General features: G+C 38.8%; 1 protein-coding gene across 6 annotated transcripts in view; it reads left to right on the top strand.

Moving 5' to 3' along the window:
- Nucleotides 1–17,500, top strand: part of LOC118440615 (uncharacterized) — a 206,114-nt gene that overhangs the window by 40,982 nt on the left and 147,632 nt on the right. For 2 of the 6 annotated variants that reach the window (XM_085658189.1, XM_085658186.1), the window contains exon 1: nt 9,596–10,634. The exons of the other annotated variants lie outside the window; for them this stretch is intronic. The gene's annotated coding sequence lies outside the window, so the exon portion shown is untranslated. Of the gene's footprint in view, nt 1–9,595; nt 10,635–17,500 lie in introns of those variants that run through there. 6 annotated transcript variants of the gene reach the window in all.

Here is a 17,500-nt window from a genome sequence, read left to right as displayed (position 1 = left end):
TTTTTTTTCTTTTTTTTTTCTTCTTTTTTTTATTTCTGTAATTTCAAACGATCGCAGAGAATACTTTGATATCGATTATTATTCGCATAAAAATCATTACTTTTTCAGTACAAAAGGAAAAGAAAATAATAATATGGGCGATATAAAACGTGTTATACAGAAAGATATATAGACGGCGTTCAGGTATAATGCGGTGTTATCATTCAAAGAGACCTATTATCGAAGAAATTATTTAATATTAATTACATTTCAAGCGTACGTAAGAATATTATTTCTATATTGATTATATCTATAATAATCATTTTTTCGGACTAATTAAATGATAACAAAAAGTGCAAAATCATTATCATCATATCTTGTTTGGTACATATATATATATACAATTATGCGTGTATGTGCGTGTCAAAGTATTAAAGATAAACGGTCGCCAATAACTATCTTGAATTTTCTTCGATGCGATAGATCATTTGCTAATTACATCTTGCTATACAGAATGGCCGTAGTAAAGTTAAGATAGATAGAACGATAGAATAACTAGAGAAAGAGGTGTACGTTAACACGTACTTACACTTATCTATGTATGCATGTGTATATGTGCATATATATATATATATATATATATATATGGATACATAGATAGATACACGTAGTACTGGCACGCATCGTCGATTTCACATTCGATATCGCCACAGGCACCAGGAACGGCAGCAGCCGGTTAAGAGAGCAACTTGTTACAATGTTCGTAATACTGTCGTCGATCTTATAAGATACGGAAATCGTTCGGAAGCAACGTCGAAGATCGAGAAAATCGTTTCCCGGCTTGATACGATAATGCGATCGCATTTGTTGGATGCTAATGTTAGTATTTATGAAATCATTCGATAGCTTAACGATATTATCTGGATATAAGGAACACACGTACACGTACACATATATATGTATGCATCTATATAATATATATATATATATATATATATATATATATATAAATTGTAGTAGTAAGAAATGGATCGGGTTAACCGCGGGAAATCTTATTATAAAATGATTTACGATGGCGAATGTCGCATTGATCGGCAGTCATCATTATTTAATTCTTTTAATTGGATGACAAAAGAAAATAAAATTAATAAGGAAAAAGAAAAGATCTCTATTTTGATGCTAACATTCAGATTAGAATTTTAATGTAGAAATAATGATATCGCTGGAAACTTCCATAATAATTATATATTCTTCTTTGGAGAATGTACGAAGATAAAAAGAAAGAGAGATAGAGAAAGGGAGAAGGAGACGAACATATGGTAGAAATATAAGCTTATGTGTATTAGCATATGTATATATGCATATATATGTATGTATATGTATATATGATTATGGATGGATGTTAGCGCGTCAAGACACGATTATTCGCACCTTTCTCGTGTTCGTGGTCGCGCTTGTTGTGTCAAAGAGTTTGTTGCGGGCAAAGGGATTTAAAGGATATCTCCGATAAAATGCAGGCCACGCAAAGCACTTCTTGGTCGAGACTATCGTTGCCAATCTGCTAACTTTTTTTTTCTCCACGTCTTTTCTTCCTACCAACTCTTATACCTTCGATTTCTCTCTTTCTTTCTCTCTCTCACTCTCTCTCTCTTTTCTCTATCTATCTATCTATCTATTTCTATTTCTATCTCTCTCTCATTTCCTTTCGTGCTACGTTCGATATTCGCATAAGTGAGAAAGAGAGAAGCAAACACAGTATATGCGTGTATGTTGTGTGTATGTATGTGTGTGTGTGTGTGTATAGGATCTCTCTCTCTCTCTCACCTACTCGATCTACGTTCTCTTCTCCGTCTCTGTCTCTCTTCCTATACAGCTAGAGAAAGAGTACTTTATACTCTATCTCTCTCTCTCTCGCTTTCTCTCTCTCTCCCTCTCTCTTTATTTCTCTCTCTCCTCCCTCTCTCTCTCTCTCTCTCTCTCTCTCTTTATCTTCTTTCTCTCGCTTTGTAGTCACGTAACTCTCTATCCTTTTCTTCGAAGCGTTCATCTTCTCTCTCTCTCTCTCTCTCTCTCTCTCTCTCTCTCTCTCTCTTTCTTTCTCTCTTTCTCCCTCTCCCTGTTATCTTCGTTCTTTTTTCCTCTTATTCTACATCCAACACAACTGTCTCTTTTTCTTTCTCTCTCAGTGTCGTCATTCGCCTCTTCCTCGTACGCATTTCGTGCGCACTTTTATCGCCCCTTTGCTCCCTATCTCTCTCTTCGGTATCCTCTATGAGACAGTATATATGTATATCAGCCGTTCTACTCCATCCTTCTTTCTCCCCCTTTCTCTCTCTCTCTCTCTCTCTCTCTCTCTCTCTCTCTCTCTCTCTCTCTCTCTCTCTCTCTCTCTTTCTCTTTCTCTGTTTAGCTCGATCCTATCTTTATTTCCCTCTTCTTCTTGCATTCCTTATAAATTTCGTCTCTCTCTCTCATACACATACACACACAACCATACAACACGCACACGAATGCGCACAAACACACGTCGTTCTCAGCACACTCCTCTATCTCTTTTCTGTAAATACCCAATCTCTCTCTCTCTCGCTTTCTCTCTCTCTCGCTCTCTCTTTCTCTCTCTCTCTCTCTCTCTCTCTATCATTTCATCCCTGTTCGTGCCAGCAACGTATCTACTCTCTCTCTCTCTCTTTCTCTTTCTCTCTCTCTCTTTTGTAACACACCTACATATAGATATCTACCTCACTTACACACACATGTACACACACATGTACACACGTGTATTCACATTCTCAGCTCGGTCCCTTTTCCTTCGCTATTATTCACTACTTCGGCCTACGGGCAACGCATACACGCGCACACACGAACGTAGACCCAGGGAATTCGTGTGACGGAGTCCACGAAGCTTCTCTCAGACATAAGAGATCTCCACAACGCTGAGAAAGAGATAGAGAGAGAGAGAGAATGAGAAACGTAGCATGCACGTGACTGCACGCGCGAATACACACGCAGCCCTTCTCTTACCCATACATCCAATCGAAGTGGCACGGTTCGGTCTCTTTGTCAGCCACCCACTGCGTCTACGCAGAAGCAAATCGAGAAATTTCACGCTTATTTGCCCAAATGATCGCGTCTCGCTCGAAGACTCGTTTATAAGGGTAGAGCGCCCTTATGTTCTAGGAAAACACTGCCATTTTCAGTAGGAACAACCCGACGCCCATATTTGTACCCATCTTATCATTTGCAGGTACGTACATGCATATATGCATACGACGTGTGTACATACGTATACCTTATTACGTATATCAGTTTGCTTATTAAATGAACCCCTACCAACCGCTTTGACGACACGATCGAGGGCTGGGAATCGTTTCGCGAGCTATGCTTTTCAACGCCTCTCCCTCTTCTCTCCCTCACCCCTCTCTATCTCTTTCTCTCCCCTCTTTATCTCTCTCTCTCCCTTTCTCTCTCTTTCTTTCTCTCTCTCTCTCTATTGCATAAAATGCTCCTATGTATGTATATGCGGTGAGTGAGAAGGGTAGAATATTTTACCAAACGAGAGAAGCCCCATAGCAACGCGCTGATTTTCGTGGCACTAATTTTCACTGAACATCACCATCACCACCACCACCACCACCACCATTACCATCAGCACCATCCTCATCCCCTTTTGCCATCCGCAGAGGGCGTTCATCGTACTTAATTAATCGTTCGAGTACCAATGAGAAGTCACAAGCGTGATTATTCTACATTTTCAAAACCCGTCTCTTTTCTCCAATCAGGCAAATATGTACGTAAGCGTATGACATGCATGTACATGTACATAAACATGTGTGCACATATGTAGATACATAATTCACGCATATACACATATGCGTATATCGTGCAAATGTTACGTACGCACAAACAAGAACGTGCACATGACATCTCGCTCCGTCTGTATATATATATATATATATATGTATATATTTATGTATATACATACTCGCACGTGACATACACGCATTATATTTAAATTCGTGATATTCCTTTGACGACATTTATACCCTCGAAATCCTTCGAGAGAAAGAGAAAGGGGGGACATATAATATATATATATATATATATATATATATATATAGAGAGAGAGAGAGAGAGAGATAGGAGATGTTACTACGTAAACATATTAATTGTAAGTACATTTTGTGTTTGCGACGATTGCAATGCAATTTTATTACTATCAAAGACAAAGAATTTTAACGAGAGATGCATACACTTTTTTATCGGCACAAACATTCGTAATTCTGAAAGAAATGAGAAAGGTACTATTATCGCCAAATTTTTTGATAGTTAGTATTAAACGAGGAACGCAAGGTGGCGACACGGTGTTCTTCCCATCATGGATTCTTTTTTTAATCGTTTTATTTAAAGAAAAAAAAAAAAAAAAAGAAGACGTGTTTCTAAAGAGAAGATGATATAAAAAAAATAAGTGATATGTTCGAGATTAATTTCGATTTTGTTTGACGAATCGACGATGATATATATATATATATGTGTGTGTGTGTGTGTGTATAAGTACATATGTAATCCACATATGATTGATACTTTTTTCTTTCTTTTTTTTTTTCTTTTTTCCTTTTTTTCTTTTCTTTTTGACATGCTAACCTTTCGAGAGCAGATTCGATCGTGTATGTCACCGCAAGACTAGAGAGCAGATGTCGATCAGCCCTTTTATACAACGGCGATCCGATCCATCTAATCCTCTGGCTTCGGGCTTGTTCGTGAAGAGAAAAGGGAGAGAACAGAGAGCAAGAGAGAAAGAATGAGAAAGAGAAAGAGAGAGGGAGAGGGAGAGGGAGAGAGAGAGAGAAAGAGTAGGGAGAAAAGAGAGAATTTAATATACTACCAGATGACTCACGGATATAGTCGTGCCACTTGCCTCTCTATCGAAACAAAAAGAGTTGCTTTGGACCGTATCGCCGCCATTTTATTGGAACATGTCCGTACTTTTCTAATTCTTTTCTATATAACCATTAACTACCGTATATACATAGGTACATATAATTTTTTTATAACTATATATATATATATATACACATAACACACAAGTATTAAATGAACCGAAAAGAAACAATTTTCGTGAATAATTCGTATAGGGTAGAATATGAAAGACGCAAAAAAGAGAAAAGAAAGAAAGAAAAGAAAAGAAAAAAGAAAAAGTCATGGAGCGATGACGGCAATGGCGGTGGGGTAGCAGCAGCAGCAGCAGCAGCAGCAGTAGTAGCAGCAGCAGTAGCAGCAGCAGCAGCAGCAGCAGCAGTAGTAGTAGTATAACATGGGTTGCTTTAAAAGAGTAGAAAAAAAACGACTGTACACATTCTATTCAGGGAAAGTCGGCGGTGCTTTGTAACGAGCAACACCGACACAATCGAAAAGGCGAGATATTAGAAGCCGCAGAGGGAGAGAGAGAGAGAGATAGAGAGAGAAAGAGAGAGAGGGATAGAGAGAATCAGGGAGCTCTCTCACATTTGGCCGCATGCAGGAGGCAGGTAGTAGCACTCGTGTTAGTTTTCACGTGCGACTGTTAAAAAGGCAGAGAAGGATCCCTGAAGCTGTTATTAATGGAAAGGGGTGAGGGGAGGCAGGCTACTATGCGCGTTTACCCTTAACACGAGCCTCTTCGTGTAGTTCATTGTGGGGTCTTCCACGAGTCTCTTTTAAGAGAGAAAGAGAGAGAAAAGAGAGGAAAGAGAAAAGAACAGAGAAAGATCCAACGTATATGCTTGAAACGGGATAGAGAGAGAGAGAGAGAGAGAGAGTGAGTATGAGGGGAGAGAAACAGGGAGGAAAGAGACGCCCGAAGCTGGCGTACATACGCACTTACACACGTTTACATCGAGAATACACACCAACGTTTTAACTCCGTCCTTCTCTCTCTCTCTCTTTCTCTCTTTCGTTCTTTATCAAAGAGGCGTGACGAGGGTGCGCTCTGCGAAAACCCAAGAGAATCGAAGATTCCTTGTACGAGCTTTACTCTCGTGCTATGTGTGTTCTCTTTCTCTTTCTTTCTTTTTCTTTCTCTCTTTTCTCTTTCTCTTTTACTCCGTCTATTGCATGTTCACGGTATTCTTATTTGCTACCGCCTACGCCTAGCGTATATTTCTTCTCGTATAACTCTTATACGTGCACTTCTCTCTCTCTCTCTCTCTCTCTCTCTCTCTCTCTCGCAGTAGATTTCTGTGTGCATGCACATGTTGAGAGAAGAGATACATATATACATAAGTGTGCGCGTATGCGTAAATAGAAAGACGAGAGCGTCTTCGATCTCCCTTTTCTACGCATGGATAACTCCGTCTCTTCTCCCGGTAGCAGCATTATGAACTTTGATATTTAACGAAACCGATTCGTTTGAATCGATTAATTATATAATAGGTCACTTTTAATTAAGCCGGCGATAAAAATAATGGTTTAATATACATGGACGCCATTTTAGGTCGACCGATTGACCGAACGATCGATCGATCGAACGATCAAACGATCAAAAGATCAAAAGATCGTGGATATATGTGTGTGTGTGTGTGTGTGTGTATATGTATATACACACGTATATCGTCATTGGTTTTGCAAAAGAGAAGCTGGCACGTCAATTCTAATTGCAAATCTCTATGTATCGATGTGATTCCCTCGCTTAACGAGGAATCGATCCGAGTTTCCGGTTGCACGGTAATCATTGGTAACTTTAGTGTCTCTCGTATCAATAGCCGAGTAGAAGAGTTAAACCGAACGTCTTCTAATTGCCATCACTTTACTTCGCCCGCATCGCGTTGTGTTGTTTGTCACCGACGAGATCTCTCTCTCTTTCTCTTTCCCCCCTCCCCCTCCACCCTTTCGCCGCCTTCCTCCTTCTTACTGTTCTTTTTATCTCTTTTCCTCGTCTTGTCTTTGATGCTAAAGAGAAAAAAAACAAAAGAAGAAAAAAAAGAAGAAGAATAAGAAGACGAAGAAGAAAAAAGAAAGAAGACGTAAAAAGAAGAAAAAGAAAAAAGAGAGAAATACTAACAGATAGAGACTGAAGGAGAGAGACTGAAGGAGGGAGAGAGACAGAGAGAGAGAGAGAGAGAGTGAGAGAGAGAGAGAGAAAGTAAAAGAATGGGAGGAGCAGAAGGACAGGAAAAAGGGGGGAAGAAAAGAGGTGGCGCAGGGGTTTGGGAGGAGGGGGAGTTCTTTGCAGAAGGAGGAAGGAGGGCGATATAATAGAGAGGCGGAAAGAACCGTGAGTAGAAGTGAAAAAGAGAGAAAGAGAAAGAGAGAGAAGAGGTGCCTTTGTCTCGACGCAGAGAGCCGGCAGAGAAGCCAAGAGAGCGAGGCGCTGGACTCCTTCGTGTTCCTTCGCCCCCCACCATCTTTCCTTCGAGCTCCTTCGGACTCCTCCGCGCTCCCACTCGCTTCCCATTCGCCGCTTCGGCTATCCCGGCTACGCTCGTCGTGACACCGTGCGGCCTTCGGCGGAAGATGAGAAGGAAGACGACGACGACTACGACGACTACGACGACGACGACGACGACGATGATTACGACGACTACGACGACTACGACGGTGAAGACGAAGACGACGATGACGTAGATGTAGAATGCTTGTACGAACCCCTTGAACACTTGGCCACTACCGGAAATTGACAACGAACTTCTCTCGCTTGCACTAACTACTACTACTACTACTACTACTACTACTACTACTACTACTACTACTACTACTACTACTACTATTACTATGATTATTATTACTACTGTGTAGTACTACTCGCACTTGCCGTTCGTTCGTTCTAAACAATAATTTCATTTGCACGTTCTCTATTTCTCCTCTCTCTCCCTCTCTCTCTCTATATATATATATATATATATATATATATATGTATATATATATATGTGTATCTTTTTCTCTCTTCCTCTCTTACCTCTCGTTCCCCTTTTACTCTCATCATCACGCTTTAGATTCACGAATTAACTTGAATCAGTACAAGACACTCCTCTCTCTTTCTCTCTCTTTCTCTCTCTCTCTCTCTCTCTCTATATATATATATATATATATATATATATATATATATATATCGTCGTTATGAACCACAGTATTTCGACCTCTCCCGTAGGTTTTCGTTAATCTCGTATATTTTTAAATCCTTGAATAATTCGATGAGACAAGATCGATGCTCGTGAATACCAAAAAGCCGAGGAAAGTTGGAATGAAAAGGAGATAGAAATCCTACCAAGATTTACACCCTCTCCCCATCCCCTTCAACCGAAGAAAAATATAAATTTCAAATATGCCGCGCCTCCTTCGATACAGTCGTCGTCGTCGTCGTCGTCGTCGTCGTCGTCGTCGTTATTGTTGTTGTTGTTGTTGCATTCTTCCTTTCTTTCCGTCTTTTCTTTTTTTGTTTATTATTTTTTTTCTTTTATTATTTTTCTCTTTTTCTTTTTTTTTTCTTTCTTTCTTTTTTCTCCTACGACGACCGGTCGAAAACGCATAAAAACAATATCACGAGGATTCGATTGGAATAAACGCAAGGTGGTGGTCTGTTTTAAGAAGATTTTAGGTTCTCTTCGTCGTCTCCTGGCCCTCCCGCCCTCCCTCCTCCCTACTAACCCCCGTCTACCTTTTCTCTCTCTCACTCTGGGGGCAAATGTTTTACGTGATTTCTGGTTAAGCTACGTGCAGGCTTTTGCTCGAGACATCGTAGAGAGAGAGTAGCTCGCCTTAATGGGCGCAATAAAGTGCAAATTAAATGCTGGGATCGGATCGCACGGCCGTGCCAGAGAATAAGAAAGAGAAAGAGAAGAGAGGCAGTTCGACTTCCTCCCTTTTCTCGTCGTACCAATGATGGGTCCTTTGAGGAGAACAAAGGAGACCTCGTGAAAAGAGGAATTTACAAGAATTGTTGATGTACGCGAATTTGAAGAACTTGAAGAATCTTAAATACGAGTCATTTCGTTCGCTTGAGAGATAAACAAACGGTTAATGTCGAAGAGAAATAAGGTGTACTGTCGCGCACACACACACACACATGTATATTCACATGCACATGCACATACATACATACTCCTTAACATTTTCAACTTTCTTTTCTTTCGTCTTAACGGCTTCGCTAATGGTACAGCCCAATTTACTTGAAAAGTTAGATAGCACGAGCTTTTCATATAAACGTCGTCGGTAACACGTTTTTATCGTAACGACTAGAGGGATTAACGAAAGGACAAATAAATGGGAATTATTATTAGCTAGATGAGAATTCTTTTTCTATTACTTGGATCTTTCGAAACGATAAGAAAAAAAGTTTTTTTATTATCTTTATATATATATATATATATATTTATTTATTTATTTATTTTTTTATAGAACATATATACATTAATTTTTCATAGAACTCTCCAACCTTACTGAAAACATAACAATAAACGATAAATTTAAAAATATAATGTCGTAATATATTCTCTCGAAATGTTCTTCCGACAGTCGATGGAGGGACGTGGCCCTTCGATCGCTAGCGACGCATCTGTACGCGAAGTTGGCCGAGTAATGCCGAGTTAGACCGAACTCGGTGGAGGCCCGCAGCCATGTGTTGTGGTCTGCCGTGAGTGCTTTGTGACAAGGGAGGCGCGGTGTGTCTGCGCTTTTTTTCCTCTCCGTTTATAACTCTCTCTCTCTCCTCGTTAATCGGCAAATATCGTCGATATTTTTTCTTCGCGAATGAATACGTCGTCCGATGGACGACGGCTCGAGATGAACGTGTAGCCATGAACGTGTTTCGTTAAACGAGAGTTTGAGACGACGACGACGACGACGACGACGACGACGACGACGACGACGACGACGAAGACGACGAAGACGACGTAGACGAAGGACGATCATTGAAAGATAAAGTGTGCGCGAATGTGAAAACAAAAAGAAAAAAGAATAAATCGATCCTTTCTTTAATCTCGTGAAGTTCGTCGTAGGAGATCGGTCGATCGGTTCGATCGGTCGAACGACGATAATCGAAAACAAAAAAGCAACAAAAAAAAACGGAAAGAAACAAAACAGAATCGACAGCGACGATAAAAACGTTGCTTCGATCTCTCGTCTCTGGTATTCGCGCTTGGTGCGTGTACGTGTGCGTTTTTTTTCTCGTGTCCATTGGTCGGTGTTGAGTGTGTGTAACGTGCTTATCCGTATAAATATATATATATGTATGCATGTATATATATATATATATGTATATATACATCATACATAAATCCATACATATAAATGTGTGTGTTGTATATGTATAGCTCGTTGTGCCTTGCGTGTGGGTGCGTGAATGCGTGTAACATCGTCCGTCTCGTTTCTTAGTATACGGCCATCTCTCTCTTTCTCTTCGCGTGAGTAACAACGATCGCCGGCGCACGACGACCAGCGAAGAACGAAGAGAAACGAAACGAAGCGAAGCGAAGAAAAGTGAATTGAAGGAAATAGAAGAATAGAGAAAACAAGAGAAGAGAAGAAGGACGGATAGATACGAGTAGATAGATAAAATAAGAAGGGAGTGAGAGAGAGAGAGAGAGAGGAAGAGGGAGAGAGAGAGAGAGAAAGAGAGAAAGAAGTGATTGGATATATATCTACTTCGAAAGAAGACAAGGATATATGTATGCGTGTGTATTACGGTGAGTCAAAATAAAATAAAATAAAAAAAAAAAAGAAAGAAAGAAAAAAGGAAAATAAAGGAAAGGATAGGAAGGAAGGTGGGAGGGAAAAATAGATAGATAGATAGATAGACAGATAGATAGAGTCGCAGGGGTGGCTCGTCGTGCGTGTGCATAAGCGTTATAGATTGTGTAGATGGATGGATGGGATAGGATAGGATGGGATGGGATGGGATGGATGGGGGCGCGCGCGCGCGCGCGCGTTCGCTTTTCTCCGTAGCCGCGTGTGTTCGTAAATCGAACGAGCCGAGCTCCAAGCGAGCGCCAGCCGCCGGAGGAACGAAAAACGTAACCGTTCCTCCTCCTCCTCCTCTTTCTCTTCCACCACCTCCTCCTCCTCCTCCTCCTCCTTCTCTTCTACATGTTAACTTTTTGAATGTGTGTACGCTTGCATGTGAGTGTCACATATAAAGAAAGAGAGAGAGATCAACGAAATGGTCTCTTTTTTCTTTTCTTTTTTTTTTTCATTTTTTTTTCTTTTTTTTTTTCGAAGAAGAAGAAAATAAAGTATATCATTCTTTCGTAATGCGAATTCGAATTATAAAAGGGATTCAATCAAATGGATTTCATATACGATTATGGATAATTTAAAATGGATTATATAGATACATATATATATATATATATATATTATATATGATTCTAAGGTTTAGGCGAGTATATAGGTGATGATTGGGGAGGTTTTAATGGCGGTGGTTAGTAGTGGCGGCGGTGATGGAGTGGGAGGGAACTAGGGAGTGCTAAAGGTGTACGACTATCGCGTCGAAAGACGTATGTATATATTTACATCCTCACGGAAGTGTACGATTCGCATGTAACTTCTTTCTCACTTATTCTTTTTCTATCTGTCTCTCTTTTCTCTCTCTCTCTCTCTCTCTAGAGGAGTGAGAGAGAGAGAGAGAGAGAGAGAGAGAGAGAGAGAGAGAGAGAGAGAGAGAGAGAGAGAGAGAGATATGATGGTTTATAATGTGGCGACGATTCTGTTCGGGAGAAGTCGGTAAAGATCGAGTGAGATGAATGATACTACTGTTTGTATCTCTGTCTGTTTCCTCTCTATGTATCCTTTGACGCTACGAAGAGAGTGTACCCGCGAGAGAGAGATAGAGACAGGTGTCTTCCACCTTAGTTGGTATTACATCGTTCGAACGAGTCGTCGATATTTTCGAAAGATAACTTTCCGGATGTAAAAGCTGCGAGAAAGAGAAAGATATATATATATATATATACACGCACACGTTACATACAGAAAGAGTACGTTCGTACGTTGCGTGTACAGAGAGAAAGAGAGAACTATCGTCTTTTTATTTCTTGCTTGATGAAGAAAGATAGAGATACATCTCTTCTCTTTTTTCGCGGGTCCTGCCTGTTCTCTGGCACACGAGAACATCATGGTAAGCCACGTATAAAATACACATTCGGTTTAGTATCTCTCTCTCTCTCTCTCTCTCTCTCTCTCTCTCTTTCTTTCTTTCTTTCTCTCTTTCTCTCTTATGTATAGAAGTAACACATTCTCTCGTGCGTGCTTTATCTTTCGTGCGCACACTCCGTTCGCTCTATGATGTCTGTCTGTCCTACTGTGTATGTATGTGTATATGTATATATGTATATATATATATATATGTACGTATCCATCTACATGTATATTCTTACTTACACCTGTAAGAATCGCGCCCGGCAAGAGTCGCGCGCGCATATACACATAATGTATATATATATATATATATATATATATACGCTCTACAGTTACGGACACGTAAAATGCTATATCGTACGCGCATGTTCTCTCTCTCTCTCTCTCTCTCTCTCTCTGTCTCTCTCACACACACACACACACACTCTCTCTCTTTCGTTCTCGTCTATCTTGACTTGGAGTATTATTTTTAAATGGACGCTCGGGTAATTATGTGTCGTGTTCAAAGGCCATATACTCTCTCTCTTTCTCTTTCTCTTTCTCTATTTCTCTCTCTTCTTTCTCTTTCTCTCTTTCTCTTTCTCTCTCATGGGACGAGCGTTACGATAAGGAATGGAAGTGCCTCGAGCGTTTTACCTCTACTATACTCGAAGATAATTTACCGAGCTCGATTATGTTCCTAATCGGTTTTTCTATGCGAAGCTAGTTTCGTTCCTTCCAAGGAGAGCTAATCGATTTTCTTCCGATCATTTATTTCGAATAAATTTCGATACGCATAAACGTCTTGTACGATGCACGTTACTTAATTATTCGTATAGATTCCTGTCGATTTTTATTTCTTTCTTTCCTTTTTTCCTTTCCATCGCCCACCCCTCATCTCCCTATTTCTTTTTATCGAGTAAAAGTGTACTTTTGCATTGTCATTGTCATTGGCGTTGTCGTTACGAGAGGCACGACTATTTTTGATACATATAATTCGTTTATTTTGAACTTTGAACGGGTATTATCGATACGTAATCGCAAACAAAAAGAAAAAGAAAAGAAACAACAGCAGGCGGTTCTCCGCAATATAAAAGAAGCGATGTTTCTTAGTTTCTTTTTTTTTTCTTTTTTCCTTTTTTTTCTTTCTTTTTTTTTTTCCTTCCTTTTCTTCTTTTTTTTCTTTAAGAAAAAAAAAAAAAATGCCTTTATTATCTTTGTTGTTGCTAAGTTGTAAAACGAGTCGATGTTATGTACAAATGAGTAAAGTGTTTTTCTCTTTCTTATTTTTTTTCCTTTTTCTTATTATTTTTTCTTTTTTTTTTCTTCTTTTTTTTTCCTCTTTCTTATTATTTTTTCTTTTTCTTTTTTTTTTTTTCTCCTTTTTTTTCCTTTTCATTTTTCCTTATTTTCTTTTCTCCTTCCTCTTCGCAATAACGAAAGAACGTCGTTCAATTTTGAAAGTAAATCGAAGAGGACCATAAATTCTTGAGAATGAAGAAAAATAATCGTAGATAAACATATCGATAACGTTTTCTAGGTTGTTAGTGTATGTACACAATGTATGTATGTACACAAATAATTTTATAATTGCATATCGATATGTCGATATATTGATATACGTTTCGAATTTATGTATTTATTATCGTCCAGTCCAGATGATCGATTGTATTTTTCCCTTGTCTCTCGCTCTTTCTCTTTCTCTCAAAGATCTCCTTTTTTCCCCTCCTCATTTTTATCATAATAAAAAGCATGCGCCAGGTAGCTCGAAAGCACGATCTATCACAGTGTCCGTCCAAGTTTCTTCTCTTCGTTCGGGTACGTCACGTTGACCATGAAAATCCCAACACACAACGACGTGAGAAGAGCCCCATCCTTTTCCTCTATGTCCTCTATGTCCTTGTCCTCGATGTTTCTTCTCATTTTATTGAATTTGCCGCGAGATTTACAAGGTGATTGCTTGCGACGTAAAAAATAACATTTTCCAGACCCCGTCGCGCATAGTCTTTAATTTACGATCGCATAACTTTATAATAATATATATACCTCTATCGACGATCGATGTTATGTAAACAACAACAGTAAACAACAACGATGAACAATAATAAAAATTAAACGAACAATTCTGGAAATTGTTTCATTTTACAAGCGATCTCGTTTTGTGGTTTTTTTTTTCTCTTCTCTCCTCCTTTCTTTTCTTTTTCTTTTTTTTTCTTTTTTTTAAATATATCAAAAAAATAAAAAGAAGAAATAAACAATTTATTTGTTTTCTTTTCCCTGATCCACGTGGTGGTGGACGGGGCCAGTGACGATAGAATTCAAAAGTCGCGCTATTGAAAAGCCAATTAAAAAGAATGTGCAGGGAAAGAGCTCTACTGATGGTTGTGCGGTCGCGGTGATGGTGGTAGCGGTGTTGGTGGTGTAGGGTGCGGTGCAGAGGGTGGAGGAGGGGGAGGATGGGAGAAATCCCGCACGAGATATAAAACGATGCGCAGAAGGGTCGTATACGCACTCGCACGCTTGTGGTCCTCGCGAGCAGCTGCTCTTTTACCTTTCTTTCTTTCTTTCTTCTTCTTCTTTTTTCTCTTTTTTCTTTCTTTCTTTTTTTTCTCTTTTTTTTTTTTCCCCTCTCTCTTTTTTACTTTTCTCGCCGGTGCAATGGGAACTCAACTTCGGAGCAGCGTAACAAAAGGTATTAAAACCGTAACAGTTTAAAAAGAAAAAATAGACGATATATAGGATCGGCTCAAACGAAAGGTGTTATATCGAATCATAGTCGACAAAAGTCGTGTCGAGTCGTATTCGACGAAGAATTAGAGATTTCATTTTTTTTTTCTCTCTACTTCTTTCTTTCTTATTTCTTATTTCTTCCTTTTTTTTTTCTTTTTTTTTTTCTCTGAATACAACAAAGCAAGTACATAATATTTTTTAAATCTAATACGTGTTGTTACTACTTATAGTAGAAAATAAACAGTTGATTTTTTCCATTCTTCGCGTCTTTTGATTATTATCATTCGAATATATATATATATATATATATATAGAGAGAGAGAGAGAGAGAGAGAGATATGGGTCCACCTGGAGCGATTTAATGAAAGTTTTGCGAATGTTCCGAATCGACGCTTTCCGACTCATTCGAACCTCTCGCGAGACCGAGGAGAAGGAAAAAAAAAATGAAGAAGAAGAAGAGTGGAAAGGGGTCCCCCTGGAGAAGCTTTCCGAAGTTCGTTCGGCGTTAGCCGCCTTCGTTTTTTCATTAAACTAAGTGACTTCCTCCCGTTCGTCGATACACCCCGGCAATCCCTTTAAGTGCTTGATTCGATTCGCTCTTCCATGTCCTCTCTCTCTCTCCCTCCCTCCCTCTCTCTCTTTCCTTCTCTCTCTCTCTCTCTCTCTCTCTCTCTCTCTCTCTCTCTCTCTCTCTCTTTCTCTCTCTCTTTTTCGCTCTCTCACTGTATTTTTTTTTCTATCTATGTCTGTCTCTCTCACGTTTCACCTCGTGGAAAAACGAAGACGATGGTACGACGTGAAAACGATTTTGAACGATGTTCGTATTGGCAGGTCGACCTTCGTTTCCTCTTCCCTCCCTCTCTATCCCTTTCTCTCTCTCTCCCTCTCTCTCTCTCCGTCTCTCTCTCCCTTTCTCTCTTTCTCTCTCTATCTCTATCTCTTTCTCTTTTTCTCTCTCTATTCAAATCCATGAGGACACTAAGACGGTAATTTATTCAAGATGATTTCATTTATTTTGTCAGTTATTTCGAATTTCTATCGAGAATATTTTTGATTCCATCATTATATCAAATTACATTTTCTTCTTCTTCTTCCATTTCTTTTTCTATTTTTTTCTTTCGTCAAATAAATGTTCTATCATCTGCAATCTTTCAATTTGATATAAATCACGTTTATGTGATCAAAATTGTAATAATAATAATAATAATAATAATAATAATAATAATAATAATAATAATAATAATAATAATAATAATAAATGAATCGTTTCTCAAAAGTGTCGAATAGAGAAGAAATATGAATGGCTTCGTCACATTGATGACATATCATTTTGGGGGGGTGGGTGGGGAGAGGGTGGATGATAATGATAAAAAGTAAAGAAAGAAAGAAAGGAAGGAAGGGAAAAAAAAGAAAGAAAAGAAGAAAGAAAGAGATAAAGAGATAAAGAAAAGAAAAGAAAAGAAAACTCGATTTCGTAACGTTGCCTCGTACAATGCAATCGCTCGATCGACGTTCACGGTGTCAGCGCCGGCGTAAAGATCATCGAGATACTCTCCCTCCTCCCTCCTTCCCTTCCCCTTCTCTCCTTCTCTCATCCCTTACCACCCTCATCTTCTTTCCTCTCCTCTCTTATTTCTTTTCTCTCTTTTTTTCTCTGTCTCTCTCTCTCTCTCTCTCTCTCTCTCTCTCTCTCTCTCTCTCTCTCTCTCTCTATCTATCTCTCTCTCTCTGTCTCTCTCTCTCTTTCTCTTGCTCCTTCCTTCTTTCAAGTGTACAGAAACGATGAGAAGAAGAGCGTGTTAAAGCTAGTCGCCGTGAAACACGCCTCGTCGTCATAAGGGGGACAGAGAGAAAGAATGGAACAGACAAAGAGATAGAGAGAGTGAGAGAGAGAGAGAAGGCCCTCGAGGTATATAAACGCAGGAACGTGGTGCATCGCGACAGGATCGTAAGTTTATCTCTCAACGAGCTACGGAAAGAGCTAATGGCGAGGTGGAACGACGACGTTGAGCTGCCGCATCGACGTGTACGTCGATGGAAGTGGCAGGATTAAAAAGATAAAAAGAAAAGGAATAAGGTGGGGGGAGGGGAAAGGAAAGGAAAAAAGATAGGAGGAGGATAGAGAGAGAAAGAGAGAGAGAGAAAGAGAAAGGAGGGAAGCAATAAACGTATCGCCTTATTAAACACACTCATGCACACACATTTGCGCGTGCGAAAATACATTGTATATCTATAATATGTATACACATATGTGTCGGGTTATATTATATGCAAGAATTAATTAGTTTCATTTCGATTCATATTCGTAATTGAATTAAAATCACGTTATTAAAATATTATTTAAGTTCGGAAAAAAATTGTTAATTAATTAATTAATTAGTTAATTAAATTTCGACGAAGAATAAATAATATTATTATACTTTGTATACTTATTGTATTTAAACAAATTTAGGAATTTTTCCTATCATCTGTTTATCTGTCAATAGTTTGATTTTTGTGACTGCTCGCGCTTGCGTATAATTTTGGAATTTTTCATATTTATTTATTATTAATCAATTAGAACGTTTTATTAATGTATTTATAATTTAATTTAATTTAATTTAATTTATTAAATATTTATGTGAATAACGTTGGTATAAAAATTTAATATAAAAAAAAATTAGTAAAAAAGAAAAAAAAAAAGAAAGAAAGAAAAAAAGAAAAAGAA

This window comes from Vespa mandarinia, chromosome 7 (genome assembly GCF_050613455.1).
Source record: "Vespa mandarinia isolate Hongniang chromosome 7, ASM5061345v1, whole genome shotgun sequence".
Taxonomy (NCBI): Eukaryota; Metazoa; Arthropoda; class Insecta; order Hymenoptera; family Vespidae; genus Vespa; species Vespa mandarinia.
This window is presented reverse-complemented; position numbering and strand designations above follow the sequence as displayed.